At 42.9% G+C, this 15,508-nt stretch overlaps 1 long non-coding RNA gene across 2 annotated transcripts; it reads left to right on the forward strand.

The window, feature by feature from the left end:
- The first annotated feature begins 1,417 nt into the window (after nt 1-1,417).
- LOC111095272 lies at nt 1,418-15,250 on the forward strand. Of its 2 annotated transcripts, none has more exons than XR_005356411.1 (4): nt 1,418-2,178; nt 4,111-4,166; nt 4,573-4,832; nt 10,805-11,072. It is a non-coding gene; the product is annotated as an uncharacterized LOC111095272 (long non-coding RNA). The 2 variants fall into 2 exon arrangements; XR_005356410.1 differs by lacking the exon at nt 10,805-11,072 and adding an exon at nt 14,798-15,250 and having other exon boundaries at nt 1,422-2,178.
- The last annotated feature ends 258 nt before the right edge of the window (nt 15,251-15,508 follow it).

The following is a 15,508-nucleotide window of genomic DNA, read 5'->3' on the forward strand; positions in this document are numbered from 1 at the left end:
AAATAAAATCTTAAAAAAAAAAAAACTTAACTAAGAAGATTCCACTTCCAACAGATTCTGAGTCACACTGAGGGGCTTGGGCTTTGGGAATCTGATTTTTCTCTCTCTCTTTTTTTAAGAGCCACAGTTATTCTGATATACACAGAGTGATTCAATGGTCATTCTGTGATTTGGATCAGAGGAGGGATACCTGAGAGTGTCTCTTTGCTTGATGGAGTTGAGGCAGTGCTCCATGATGGTGGAATCACAGTGTGAGTCAGGGTGCTGGATTCGAATCTCTGTGTCCACAATTGTGTGTTTCCTGTTCATTCCTGAATCTTCCAGGCCTACCACAGTGCCTGGTTTATGCTATCTCTATTTAATGAATGAATAAATGAATCATCTGTCATATAGAAACTGACACCAGAGAGAACAGGAAGGCAAACTTTGAAGATCAGCAAAAGAAAGACAACTTGGGCAATGGGGAGCATCTCATGTTTCACCCTCATTATTCCCTGCAATCTGTGCATTGTCCTCGTGGTCAGCTATAGAAAGTGAGGCAGAGACAGCCAATAACTTCCCCAAGGACAGATAGACAGAGACAGAGTTGGAATTCTAATCCAGGTCTATTTGACCACCAGCTCCATGCTTTGGCTATCGCACCTGTTCAGAATGGCATACACTTGGGGTGCCTGGATGACTTAGTCAGTTAAGCATCCAACTCTTCATTTTAGGCCAAGTCATGATCTCAGAGCTGTGAAATCAAGCCTCATGTCGGGCTTTGCACTAGGCAAGGAGCCAGCTTAAGATTCTTTCTCTTATCAGTGAGGGTGACAAAACATGAGAGACACCTGACTCTGGGAAATGAACAAGGGTTCATGGAAGGGGAGGTGGGCGGGGGGTTGGGGTGACTGGGTGATGGGCACTGAGGGGGGCACTTGGTGGGATGAGCACTGGGTGTTATGCTCTATTTTGGCAAATTGAACTCCAATAATTTTTTTTAAAAGATTCTCTTCTTCTCCCTTTGCTCCTCCCCAACCTCACTTAAAAAAAAAAAAAAAATGAGGAGCACAGATGTACTGATTGGTGAGTGGAAGAAATAGTGAAATAGGGAAGGGCTGACAAAGGCCTCAGTCATAGGCAAAGTCTCTGTGCTGTGAGCACTGCCCATATCCTCCATGCAAAATTGATAGATGCTGGGATTTCTAAACAGTTAGGGTTTAGATACCTGAAGAGGTAAGTCATTTCAGGATTTATGAAAGAAAGAGGAGAGGAAGGAAAACAAAAATGGGAAGGGGGGAGGAGGGGGAGGGGGAAGGAGGTGGAGGAGGGGGAGAGGGAAGGGAGAGATCAGGAGGGAAGGAGGAAGAAAAAAGACAGTAACCAAGTGGGGCACTTAATTGACTTTTTGTTCACATCAGTATTTCATCCTTGGCCAGCAATTATGCACTTGGAGTTGTTTACCATCCTGGAGGGATTTCTCAATAGTTCCCTGTGAAGGATTCCTCCGTGCTCCTCAGCGGAGAGCCAAGACTCCTCCCAGCTGGGAGGCTCCCTCTCTTTGCCTGCGGTCCCCCTGAACCCTTTCCAGAACCTGCTTCTCTGGCGGGCAGCCAGGGGCTCCAACAAACACTGTTTTCTCAGCACAGAGACCAGGTACCTTTGTACAGACGGGCGGCTGAATCTCTGGAGCAAATCCAGGAGAGATACTCATCCGAGCTGGTGTTTCTCTAGACAACACAGGGCTGTGTCCAGTTGGCTGAGAATCTGCTGGATTTCAGAGTGCGGCACCAAGTTTTAGTTCATCTATTCATTGGCTCTGTGATTTGAGACAAATACCTCCACCTCTCTGAGGCTCAGATTTCCTTCTCTGAAAAAGGTCATACAGCTAGAGTTCTTTAAGATCTTGGCATGTTCTAGAACACTGTGACCTCTCTCGAGTGAGAACAAGAGGGGAGTTTGGTCTGTTCCCTCCCCTGTCTATTCTTTCGCTCCCTTCCTCCCTTCCTGTTCCTTTCTCCCTCTTTTTTCTTTCTTTCTTTTTTTTTTTCTTTCTGTCATGTGCCAAGATTCTAAGTTAACAGGCTGCTTTAGCTGAAATTAGTACCTTAGATTTTTTTTTTTTTTAATCATCCTGGGTAGGAGCCAGAGAAATGATCTCTGAGAAGCTGTGACCATGTTGTGATGCTCTTCGACGAGGTAACTGGAGGATGCCTTCGCAGCCGCTCCCTCTGTCCTGAGAGCCATCTATACACAAATCTTGTTCTCAAAAAGTCACTCCTGCCATCCAGGAGGTTTAAGTGGGGGCATTCAGCAGTGATTTGAGAGTGCAAGCCATTTTTCACTTCACACGAGACCTTGATCAGTCATTCTCTAGTGGGGGAGGCTAAGTCTTCTCTGTCTTGGTCTCCAGGGAAGCCTGGCCAGGACCAGCAAGAGGGTATGGATGTAAGCTGTGTGCAAACTACACTGTATCACTGGGGAAAGGGAGATGGTGCTTGAAAGTCTGTTTTCAGAGATTTTCATGCAGGAAAGGAGACATGGAGAAGAGCAGCCCAAGGAACTGGTTTCATGAGAGATTCTGTGGCATTGGGGGAAGATAAGGGCTTCTTTGGGGCCTAGCAAAATATAGCTCCCGGTGCATCTTCCAGTCCCTATTTTCCCTTGCCATATCGACAGCAGGGACAAGTGGCATGGAGACTGCAGGGCTGAAGTCCCTGGGTGCTCTGAGGATTTTGTGTGAGCTAGAAACAATTTTTTGCTTCCAAAGTAATCTTTGAGATTCAGGGGCGCTGCTATTGTAGAAACCTTAAGTTGTATGATACAACCTGAGTTTAAGCAGACAGACAACCCACAAGGCAGTGACGGTGGGCTGTTCACTGTGAGCAGGTGAGAGGCTCCTGTTGGGGGTGAAAGAGAGAATTGGAAGATGTTGGTGAGAGGAGCTGAGTCGTGCAATCAAGCTATAGGGTTTGATGAACAAAACGTAAATATCATCTTGCTTGGACACAGAGTACATGTCTGTGGTGAACCTTTACATTGTGAACCTTTACATTGACTCCTTGGAGGTGAGGAAATTGAAGCTGGGGTTTGAGCCCAGGGCCACCTCCCACGACAGCAAATTCTCCCTATCACACAACACTGAACCTGTCCTCCATTTTTCTCTGCTCCGCTCCCTGCGCCTGCATGTGCATCATTTTAATATATGCATTTAATATATGCATAATCATAGCACATTATGTATCTCACTATCACTACATTAGAGGCAAGGGACCTTTCCTGCCAAAGACCCTAACATATTCATGGCATACGAAGCAAAAGTTAATATTTGGAATACCTCAAGCTTAGGTCCTCTTCCTATGAGAAATACTTGGAGTTGAAAACCCTTGAGCTCTTGTTTCAAAGCCACGGAGCTAGTAGAATTGAGAGGGTTTCAAATGTGGAGGAATTTGTTTTTCCTTGGCAATCTCATCACTCAAACAACCTCTAGTTTTTAAATGCTACACTTCTGTGATGTACTCTAGACTGTCATTAATAAACATGAACTTTTTAAAAAGATTTATTTATTTATTAGAGAGAGAGAGAGAGAGAGAGAGAGAGAGCGCTAGTATGAGTGAGGGGAGGAGACAGAGGGAAAAAATCTTCAAGCAGACTCTGTGCTGAGTGCAGAGCCAGACCTGATGTGGGGCTGGATCCCAGGACCCTGAGATCATGATCTGAGCTGAAACCAAGAGCAGGACACTGAACTGACTGAGCCACCCAGGAGCCCCCATGAGTAGGTTTTTGAGGTTTACATAAATGTCAGTAAAGAGGGGATGGGAACGGATAGCAGAAAGCAGAAAGCAGAAAACAGTTGAATGTGTCAGGAGCTCCAATTCCATGGCTGGCTGCCATCTGCATGGTGTTCACCTTACCTGTGCTGGCTGTGATCTTCATAGGAGATCCACTCCCTGCTTGCATACCTTGCTGGCTGACCATTGATGGAAAGGAAGTTTGCTTTTTGTTTTTTTTTTTTGTTGTTGTTGTTGTTTGTTTGTTTGTTTGTTTCTGAATGCAGCATTCAAGGTCTTTTGCAAGTTTGGCCTGACTTTACTCTCCTGTCTTCTTTCTCTACACCTCCATGTAACTTAGCCACATTTCAAGCCACGAGAGTGCCAGACACACTATCTGGGAATCCCCAACAGACCGTAAGTTTTCACATCTCTATTTCATTTTTACTAGAAATATTTTCCTCTTCTTGCTGCAGTGATCTATGTGACTTTCAGAGTCCAGCTGAGATACACCTTGTGGATTTAACTTCATAGATAGAAAGATAGCATCTTCACATCTCCCAAGTAGATTTTAAGTGTGAGCCTGAGTCTTACCATTCCATTCCATGTCCTGGTCACTTTTGGCCAGAGTCCCCAACCAGGCAAAACCCAGCACTCTACCTGTGTCACCTTGTTTTTCTTTTACCTCACATGGCACTGACCTCATAGCAGGTGATCAACACATGTTTCTTGAAAGAATATCTGAATAGCTAATAGAGAGTGGCTAAATAATGTTGTTCCTCTACCTGCCAACATTTAATATTTCTTTCTCCACATCTGGTAGAGGATTTGCTTTGGAATCCAGTGGTGCCAAGGACAGGACAGAGGGAGCCATTTGCCCTGGGTGCCGTCACTGATGGGCACATTGTCTGTACAGAGTTTAAAAACAATAGTGAAAGAGCCCAGATGTCCATCGACAGATGAATGGATAAAGAAGATGTGGTTTATATATATATGATGGAATACTACTCAGACATCAGAAAGGATGAAATCTTGCCATTTGCAACGACGTGGATGGCACTAGAGGGTATTATGCTGAGTGAGGTAAGAATCAAAGAAAAGCAATTATCCTATGATCTCACTAATGTGGAATTTAAGAAACAAAAGAGTGGAGCATAGAGGAAGGGAGAGGAAAATAAAACAAGACATAATCAGGGAGGGAGACAAACCCTAAGAGACTCTTAACTCTAGGGAACAAACTGAGGGTTGCTGGAGGGGTGAGGGGTGGGGGATGGGGTGACTGGGGGATGGGCATGAAGGAGGGCATGTGATGTAATGAGCACTGGGTGTTGTATACAACTGATGAAGCACTGAGCTCTACCTCTGAAATTAATAATGCAGTAAATGTAAATTAATTGAATTTAAATTAAAAAAATAGTGAAAGCAAGTAAAAATAGGTCTGGTTTTTATCACTAGCCTATATTGGCAAAGCTAACCCCCATCAGTGATAACATATTCCTCCATAGAGACCCCTCTCAGCCCCTCCCCCACTTGATAGGCCACCGCCCAGATCGCTCCTAATTTACTCCCTGGCAGAGTGCTGTACTCCTGTCCCCTGTTTTGGCAGGGCTTTCTCCTTTTTCTCCCTGAAGGCTCAGGGTGTGATCCTGGTGTGATCCTCAGTTCATCCATCAGTTCATTCTTTTTCTCATTTGACATGTATTTATCCAGTTACTAGGACATGAGAGGTATTGGGGTATTGGTGCACAAAGATGAACAGGAAGGAGGCAGTCCAGGTCTTTTGGAGCTTGAGTTCTAGTTGGGAGCACAGAAGATAAAATGTCCGTAGCGTGCATGCACACACCATTTTAGGGCTGACTGCTGTGCTGAGGATAGAATTCCAGGATGATGTGATCACAGTGGAGGAGAGGTGCCTTTAGATAGGGTTATCCATGCCAGTGACCGCGTCTGGGGCCAAGTAAGATGTGGGTTGAGGTCTGAGTGCTGAGAAGAAGCCAGAGACTTCTGAAAAGTTCCGAGGATGGAAAAGGTGCTGTAGGACAACCCATACGAAGCACCTGAAAGAGGTCGGGGACTTCATTTGTCTGCTGGCTTCTAAACCCCAATCTCAGGTCCATCTCTTAGCTCAGCTTTATTCTGCACACACTCCCGAACTTTTGTCTGGGTGCAGAGCAAAGACTGGCAAAGAAACAGAATGTGCTCTGTCCCAGTGCCATTTCTCTGCGGCTGGTACTTGGTGGTAGAACTGAGCATAGGAGCACAGACAGAGGGTTTAGTGTCTCCCCCCTCAAGCATCGTCTCCAGTTCTCCATCATAAGGCCCAGATGAACAAAGGATGGAGGTTCAAAAGCTCCCCATCACATCTGGAATTGTGGCTCATAGATTTTGAATCCATTCAATCACAGAACCCTCTGACATTATCTCATGTAACATCTTGATTCAGCAGATAAAACAAGTAAAGCCCAGAGAGGTTGAGTTACTTCCTTGAGTTAACAAATACATTATACTTCCTAAAGCAGCAATCAAATGCTGAATGGTGTGAATGGTACTTCATGCCGACTGCCTCTTCTCAAGAGTTCTAGGTGTTAGAGAAAAGAAAATGAGGTGAGGGGACTTAATTAGGTGGCTTTTAAAGAGAGTTTAAGAGGAAAATCTCTCTCTTTTCTGTATTTCATGTTCTCAAGATGTTTATGCCTTTTAAAAATACACAAGCCAACTTTTCGTAGGCACTTTGAGGGGCCATTAGTCATGTAGGTTAGATTTTGCTTGAATATTTTGGAAGCATCAGACCCATCTACATCATATCTGGCACAGTGGCCTACACTTCAAAACGTGATAATTTGAGCCTTTGGGTCAGTAACCCTGTGTGTAACTGGTTCAGCATCAGCCCAAACCACAAACCACACCAGAGAGAGTGAAGTCAGAACATCAGGCGTACGTGTACCAATAACCACCAACCTGCTGCAAGCTAAATGTTCTCCTTCTGTGGCTCCATGCTGTCACTTCAATTTGAGAAGTGGGAAACTGAGACGCCTGGGTGGCTCAGCGGTTGGGCGTCTGCCTTTGGCTCAGGGTGTGATCCTGGGGTCCTGGGATGGGGCTTCACATCGGGCTCCTTGAGGAGCCTGCTTCTCTCTCTGCCTCTGTCCCCGTCTCTCTCTCTCTCTCTCTCTCTCTCTCTCTCATGAATAAATAAATAAAATCTTTTTTTTAACCTACGAGGTTAAAAACCTTGAGGCCAAACCTACGAGGAGAGTAGGGACACTTGTCATCAAGGCCTGTAGTTCTAGGAACAGGAGGTAAAAAATGTATGCTCCCAAAAGGTAAAATAATTACTATGCAAAAATACATATAATTGCTCAGATACTCTGGGAATATTTTTAAGTTAATTATAATAAAAGCAAATGGGGATCCCTGGGTGGCTCAGCGGTTTAGCGCCTGCCTTTGGCCCAGAGTGTGATCCTGGAGTCCGGGGATCGAGTCCCACGTTGGGCTCCCTGCATGGAGTCTGCTTCTCCCTCTGTCTGTATCTCTGCCTCTCTCTTTCTTTGTGTGTCTCTCATGAATAAATAAATAAAACCTTAAAAAAAAAAAACAAATGACTATTCCACCTATATAATTATTAGATACTTAAATATATGTGTATATGTATATATGATTTATATGTATGTAATGTTTAACACTGTTATGGAACTCTTATAAATTAAGACATGCTCAGGCAGCTGGGGTGGCTCAGTGGTTTAGCGCCGCCTTCAGCCCAGGGTGTGATCCTGGAGACACCGGATCGAGTCCCACGTCGGGCTCCCTGGAGTCTGCTTCTCCCTCTGCCTGGGTCTCTGCCTCTCTCTCTCTCTCTCTCTCTGTGTCTCTCATGAATAAATAAACAAAATCTTTTTTAAAAAATTAAGACATGCTCATATAATCAAGTTCAAATGGTATAAACATTCTGGAAAGCAATTGAACAATAGGTATTAAGGTCCTTAACAATGAGTAGTCTTTTGCTGCCTAATTCTGCTGTAATGAATCTCTCTCCTGTTTTAAAAAGATTTATTTTATTGAGAGAGAGAGAGCCCACACAGGGGTGGGGGAGGGGCAGAGGGACAGGGAGAGAAACTCCAGGCAGACTCCTTCCTGATGGCAGAGCCTGTCGTCGGGCTTGATCCCATGACCCCGAGATCATGACCCGAGCCGAAACCAAGACGCAGATGCTCAACTGACTGCACAACTCAGGTCCCCCTCAATGAATCCCTTTTAAGGAAATAATACTCAAAACCAAGACTTATGAGCAAAGACAGCATTAAAGCAATATTATAATAGTGATACTGAAAGCAACCAGACTATCTATTAAGACATATATATGCTATATATTTATATATATAATAAAAATGTTATTGATCATAAAATATACAAAATGAGAGATCTTGCTTGAATAGTTTATGAACAGCAGCCCATCTGGCATGCAGTCTGGCACAAATCCTGCCCTGGAGAAGACAGTCTCTAACTGTTAATATTCCAAGCCTTGGGGTCAGTAATAGTTTGTATAACTGATTCAGCATTAGCCAAGACCACAAACAAGGCCAGAAAGGCTAGAATTAGAGCACTAGCAGGGTTTTCATTGATGACTGCATCTTCCTGGCTGAGATATGGTTGTGCAGAAATTCTTACACAGTCCACAGTGCTAGAGGTGGATGATTGAATTTTTTGGTAGCCAGGATTAATTCTGAAAAAGAAAAAAAAATAATAATTCTGAAAAACAATAGAAAAACAAAGAAAGAATAACGAAGGACAACAATGGAACATCTTCCAAAGACATTCACTGTAACTTTGTTTCTAATAGTTACAGCTTATGAACATATCAAATAAGAGCAATCTACATATCAAATCACAGGATCTGCTTACATGTGGCAGAGATATCACATGGTGTATCATGTCATGGAGGATTTTTCAGAAAGCTACATAAAAACACGGGGAAATGCTTATAATGTTAACTGGAAGATGCAGATGCAAGTGAATATATAACTGCAATAAGTAAAAAAAAAAAACTTTTCTGTACCCTAAGAAGATTATAAGTCACTTAGAAAACTGGTAACTAGCTGATATGCATGTGGGAGGTGGTTTGCAGATTTCTACCTTTCTTTCCTTTTCTTTTTTTTTTTTTTTTTACTTCTTCTTTCCTTTTCTCTACTTTCTCCTCCCCCCCCACCCCATGGCTTTCTTACTGGTCATTTAATGAAAAATTTAATAACATTAAAGATGTATTATTCATCTTCAGAGGAAGCCTGAGCACAGTCAACTGAGGACAAAATAAGGCTATCATGCTTCCTACGACCCACTCAGGGAGGGTGTGTAGCCTCACAAAGGTACACACATGGGGAATGTATTTTCTCAAGAAGTGGTGAGGACAGAAAACATAAGTACGTTGTTAAAAGATCTGGATGATTTTTTTGAATGGAAGGCATACAAAGGATGTTGAGCCCAGCAGCATATTTAGGGGAAACACTTTAGTGTGAATTTGATTTTTTGCGAAATGTCTCTCAAAATATTAGTCAGAAAAGCTTCAGTGTGAAAGTGGCAGTGTCCAGATTTTTAGGTCTCCATTAAGATCTAGTACATCTGTAGACTTGAAGAGCTACTGTTCGGAAAGGTAGCTGAGACCCTTTTGTCTGATGGCAAGGGATGGAACAAAGGGTCCATCACCTGGATAAAGAAGAACTTTCTATTAGTTAGGAAGTGTGTGGCAGTCAGGGTACCAGTAAGAGACAGATAGAAGACTTAAGTTGGGATAACTTGAGCTGGGCTTATCTATGAAACTAACTACAAAGGTATGAATGGCCTGTGGGGAAAACCTAAAGAGCAATGTGATAACTTGGACCAATAAGAAGGATAGGATAAGACAATTATAAGTATCCACATCTTGAGAGGAGCAGTGACTTCCATCAGGTACCCGTCTGTCCTATAGGCACTTAGGGCAGCACTCAATGAAGCAAGCAACCTGACTTCTCTCCTCCCGCCTACCAATATTCTGCTGGATGTTGCCTAAATATATTGGCTAAATCCAACAAGAAGCAGGAATAAATTCCATAGAGATCAGCCTCATGGAGAGAAACATTGGGTAGAGAAGGAGGAGTCAATCTAGAGCCAGACAGAGGGTAGACTAAACACAGTCCAAGAAAGGAAAGGCTAACCTCGTGAAACACTTTGTTTTTCATCATTGCTGCTTGTGAAGAGAGGCCGAAGGACCATTTCTTTGGGAAATCTAAGCAAAGTGTGGTGTTTGGACCAGATGGCTTAGAATTTTCCATTTAATTCTGATACTTTGTAATTCTAAGGCATCTCAACTGAACTAGAAGCACATAAATAACCAATACAAGTGCAATTGCTTATTATGGTCACTAGCCTCAAGTCAGGAAAATTGAGTTATTTTTCCCTTTTATAGAGCAATAACCTTTTCTAGCATCCATGATGACTTTCCTTAGAAGATTTTTGCAAAGCAATAAAACCAATGGTATATTTAATTGAAGTGTAAAGTGATGTTGATGATCAACAGGCCCAACCTGGGATGAATATGTAATTAGAGTTCTTTAAGTGTCACCCAAAGTCCACAGTGTATGATAAGTACATATTAATAAGAACTAACATATATTAGGTGCTCACCATGTTCCAGGCACTGAGCCATTCACTTTATATTAACTCATTTGATCCTGCCAGTAGTCTTTTGAGCTATGTACTATTGTTGGTTTCTCCTTCTCTATGCACAAAGCAGCCAGGGAAAGGTACTGCTCAGTTACCTCATTCTAGGATGTGCAATTTGCTCATAGTCCCAGCTGCTGACCCCCCTGAATCCACTACCATGTCTGATAAAACCACACTTCCCTTGGGCTACTTCCAACCCAAAGACCAAGAATGAAGGGTATTCCACTTCCATTCCAATGAGATGCAAAACTCCTCCAAAGGGTCACTGGCCCAAGAGTACCTTTTAGCTGAGCCAAACCTTCCCTGAAACTGTTACAAAGATCCTTCCTCTCTTCTTCCTTCTCTTTTCTCATCTTTCACAGATATCAGACCCCATAGAAATCTGCAGGTTCTCCTTACTTTCTCCTACTCCCTCCCTGTTATAGATTGAACTGGGACTCCCTCCACAATTCATATGTTGAATTGTAATGTGACTACATCTGGAAATAGGATCTTTAGGAGGCAATTATGATTTAATGCAGCCGTAAGGGTGGACTCCTTAATCCAATAGGACTGTCCTTTTATGAAGAGGGAGGAAGAAGGAGAAGGAGAAGGAGAAGGAGAAGGAGAAGGAGAAGAAGAAGAAGAAGAAGAAGAAGAAGAAGAAGAAGACGAGGAGGAGGAGGAGGAAGAAGAAGAAGAAGAAGAAGAAGAAGAAGAAGAAGAAGAAGAAGAAGAAGAAGAAGAAGAAGAGAAGAAGAAGAAGAAAAAGAAGAAGAAGAAGAAGAAGAAGAAATTAAAATGATATAATTAAAAAATAATATGGAAGAGGAGGAGGCAGGGAAGAGAGAGATCACATTTCTCTCTCTGCCATGTAACTACGTGGCAAGAAGGAGATCATCTGAGAGCCAAAAAGGGTGTTTCCACCAGAAACCTGAATGCACAGCACATTGATCTTGGATGTAGAAGTCTCCAGAAATTGTAAGAAAATAGATTTCTATTGCCTAAGTCATCCAGTGTGTGGTAGTTTATTATGGCAACCCCAGGCTGACACTAATACACTCCCTCAATAAATGTCTTCACACGTCTAACACCACATTGGCACCAGGTTCTCAGTGGATCCAAACAAGCACAGGCACCACCAGGAGTTTCAGGGGCTTGCCTAAGTTCATAGACCCTGGGTTTGGCAAAGCTGGGCCTCAACCCCAGGCAGTTGGACTCAAGGCTCTACCTGCTTGCTCACTGGGCTACCCCACCTTGAATCAGTGATTGGCTTGACTTGCCTCGGGGCACTTTCCGGGGAACAAGTTCTATCCTCTTTTAGCCAAAGCATTTCTGCCCTTACCTATTTTGTCTGACTTGAAGGCAGACACTCATCTCATCTTATCCGAGACTTCTTCACTCCAGCAAACATCTCTAGTACTTTCTATCATTCTTTGTGAGGACACAGGCCTTAGATGCCTCCTCAGTCCCCCTCCTGCTCTCCAGTGGCAAGTTAGACAGAATTGAGTGTAAATGGGCTCCAAAGTTCCCAGCTGTGAAATCTCAGACACACTGACCATCGTGAAGCTTTGTTTAATTATATGGAAAAAAAAATGAGACTATCCATTCCTAACTCCTGGATCACTTGGAGGATTGAGTTAACATTTAAGGACCTAGGACATCAGCTAATACATAAAGCCATCTATAAACAATAGATCTGGGCAGCCCTGGTGGCCCAGTGGTTTAGAGCTGCCTTCAGCCCAGGGTGTGATCCTGGAGACCCAGGATCGAGTCCCACATCAGGCTCCCTACATGAAGCCTGCTTCTCCCTCTGCCTGTGTCTCTGCCTCTCTCTCTCTCTCTCCTTCTCTGTGTGTGTGTCTCTCATGAATAAATAAAATTAAAAAAAAATATATATATATATAAACAATAGATCCCACCCCAATTTGGACCCATCTTTTGATTTATTTGAACTGGTGGCTGGTAAATCTGTTACCCAAAAGTGCATAAAATATTTTCAGTTGAGATGATGGCCTTTTCTACTCCTCTCTCATGCTGAGATTTCCAATAGACAAACTCAGGACATTCTATTCAGCAGCTCTGCCTAGTGTTGACATTTCCCCTTATGTTCCTGTGAACCGAAAAGAAACATGGTTATTTCCTAGCTTGGTCATCTCATTCCCAGAATTTCCCATGAACTTGGTAATCAAGCCCTGACGAGTGCCTGAGTTAATGCACAGCCTATGTGAGAAGTGGCTTGTTCTGGGGATGTGGGGGTGGAGGGAGAATGACTTCCTTAACTATTTCTCACTACTATCTAATCTTCCATGAAGCACATACAGCTTTCCACCATTTCTAATCATTCTTTATCTGAACCCATGTTGAAAAGTTTAAAACCAGTTGTTTAGGAACACCCAGGTGGCTCAGTGGTTGAGCATCTGCCTTTGGCTCTGGTCATGATCCTGGGGTGCTGGGATCAAGTCCCACATGAGGTTACCCACAGGAACCCTGCTTCTGTCTCTACCTATGTCTCTGTCTCTCTCTGTGTGTCTTTCATGAATAAATAAATAAATAAATAAAATCTAAAACAAACAAATAAACAAACCCAAACAGTTATTTAAGCTATTTTTAAAATCAAAAATAAGAAGTAATGTGCTGTCCTGAGAATCAAGTGACCTTCAGAGTAACATAGGTGAGAATTTCGTCTGCTGCTAAGGAGCTGATTTAGATGATTTCCTTAACTTTTCTGTGTTTGTTTTCTGCAACTAGAGAAGAAGAATGATCTTCCTTTTCCTGAGACCTCGTGTGCGGCTGAAATGGGGTTAGGAACCTAAACTACCTCGGTGCCAGCCTGCAGAGGCACTCGTGTGAATGGTCATTGGTGCTGTGCATGTGTGAGCCCAATATTTTCGTGACTCTGGCACCCACACCACCTCTTCGCCTTTCAAGATGTTAGTTATTCAAAGCTCTTCAGGGTTTTTGAGAGCTTCCAATAGACAATCTCCACTCTTTTATTTCTAAGAAATTCTAGGTTGTCTTGTTAGAAGTTGGAAGTTCCACTTATGATTACTATCATCAGTAGACACTGTTAGAGGTGTTTGTTCATTTGTTTGCTTATTTCAAGTAAAAAGAATTGTTAATTCTCTCCAATAAATGTGGGCTTTGTTGAGAAATCAAATTTTAGTTCTCACATAATATTCTTTGGGCTGTGTTTTATTTCCTTGCTTCACTGATCTTTAAACTGATCTTTTGGAATTTACGAGAACACCTGGAAAGCCCCATTGGATTGTCCCTTGGTTATTACCTGTATTGCCAAATACCTGTGGCAGTTACTGTTTCCTGTCACTCACTATATGTTCTGAATGAATGACACTATTTTCTGAAGTACAATGCACTTCATCTAATTCTTTTTTTTTATAAGATTTTATTTATTTATTTATTCATGAGACACACACACACACACAGAGGGAGAAGCAGGCTCCATGCAGGGAGCTTGATGCGGGACCCAATCCCAGGTCTCCAGGATCAGGCCCTGGGCTGAAGATGGTGCTAAACCACTGAGCCACCCGGGCTGCCCATAATTCTTTTTTTTTTTTTTTTTTTAAATCCAATTATTTCTCAAAAGTGATCTTCTTGAATATGTCATCATGTCTAAAAATCGTTATTTTAGTTTTTTTTTTTTTTCTTTCTCTAGATCACTCTTCACGTGTCTCTTTTAATGACAAGTTCTGATGTTGGCATGCATGTGTATGTGCTTGTAAGGCATCATTATTCCTTCATAAGACCAAGCTTCCAGATGGTTTTGGCCGTTGAGTAGATCATGATCAGATGTGCCCTTGACTGGGGTGCAAGGGCTCTGTGATATGTTATAATGGGTGCCTTTTATGTACCATAAGTTTGTGCTGATGGTTCTTCTACATACTGTAGTATGACAGCTCAAACTTCTTTTCCACATGTGTCATCCACTGAAAAATAAACTGAAAAATAAATAAAATATTTATTTTAGGCCCCTGAGAAGAATCTGTAAGTGCCAATTCCTGCCTTTGCCTTTCTGACATCCTAGCTTCTGAGTGGACTAGGACATCCATCTAGAACAAGACACGTCCTGTGTCTGCACTATTTTTGCTCAAGGCAGGACAGGTGTCAGCAGCCTCAGCCCCTGACTCCAGCAGGAGTCTAGAGAAGTGGTAGTGATCCTGGAATTCTGCTTCTATCACTTGTTAGCTCTTTGAACTTAGACAAGTTAGTGCATCACCAGTAAAATGAGAACAGTACCTATTTCAAAGGCTTACTTTGAGGACAAACTGTGGTTCTGTTACATGTAAAGTGCCTGACACATAATAAACCTCAGTAAATGTAACTTATCATCATTATTATTTTTCCTCTCCTTCCAGGTGGCCCCTGTTATTACGCTGAAACCCATCTACTCTGTTCCAAGCCTGCCCTCATTTTTGTGCAAAGAATTATGATTGACACATGGGGGTCAGACTTCATGGGGCCATGCTGAACCTCATCACTTCTTGGTGACTTTAAAAATTTATCTCATCTGCAACTTACTTTCTTAGGTGTAAAAGAGGTGTCATATCACCATTAGTGGTGCTATTAGTGGTGCTGTAAAGATTACATGAGCTAATTTTGTTGTGTTTAATAAAATTCCTAGGTACCATTGGTACTCAATTTTTTTTTTTATGAAAATTAGTGCCAAACTGAGCACACATAGGTAAAAGTTTTGAACCAACAGAATATTGGATCTGGGGGAGGAGCAAGATGGCGGAAGAGTAGGGTCTCCAAATCACCTGTCTCCACCAAACTACCTAGAAAACCTTCAAATTATCCTGAAAATCTATGAATTCGGCCTGAGATTTAAAGAGAGACCAGCTGGAATGCTACAGTGAGAAGAGGTCGCGCATCTATCAAGGTAGGAAGACGGGGAAAAAGAAATAAAGGAACAAAGGCCTCCAAGGGGGAGGGGCCCGCGAGGAGCCGGGCTGAGGCCGGGGCGAGTGTCCCCAGGACAGGAGAGCCCCGTCCCGGAGGAGCAGGAGCTGCACCGACCTTCCCGGGGGAAAGGGGCTCCAGGGAGGTGGAGCAGGACCCAGGAGGGC

This window comes from Canis lupus, chromosome 3, assembly GCF_011100685.1.
Source record: "Canis lupus familiaris isolate Mischka breed German Shepherd chromosome 3, alternate assembly UU_Cfam_GSD_1.0, whole genome shotgun sequence".
Lineage (NCBI taxonomy): Eukaryota > Metazoa > Chordata > Mammalia > Carnivora > Canidae > Canis > Canis lupus.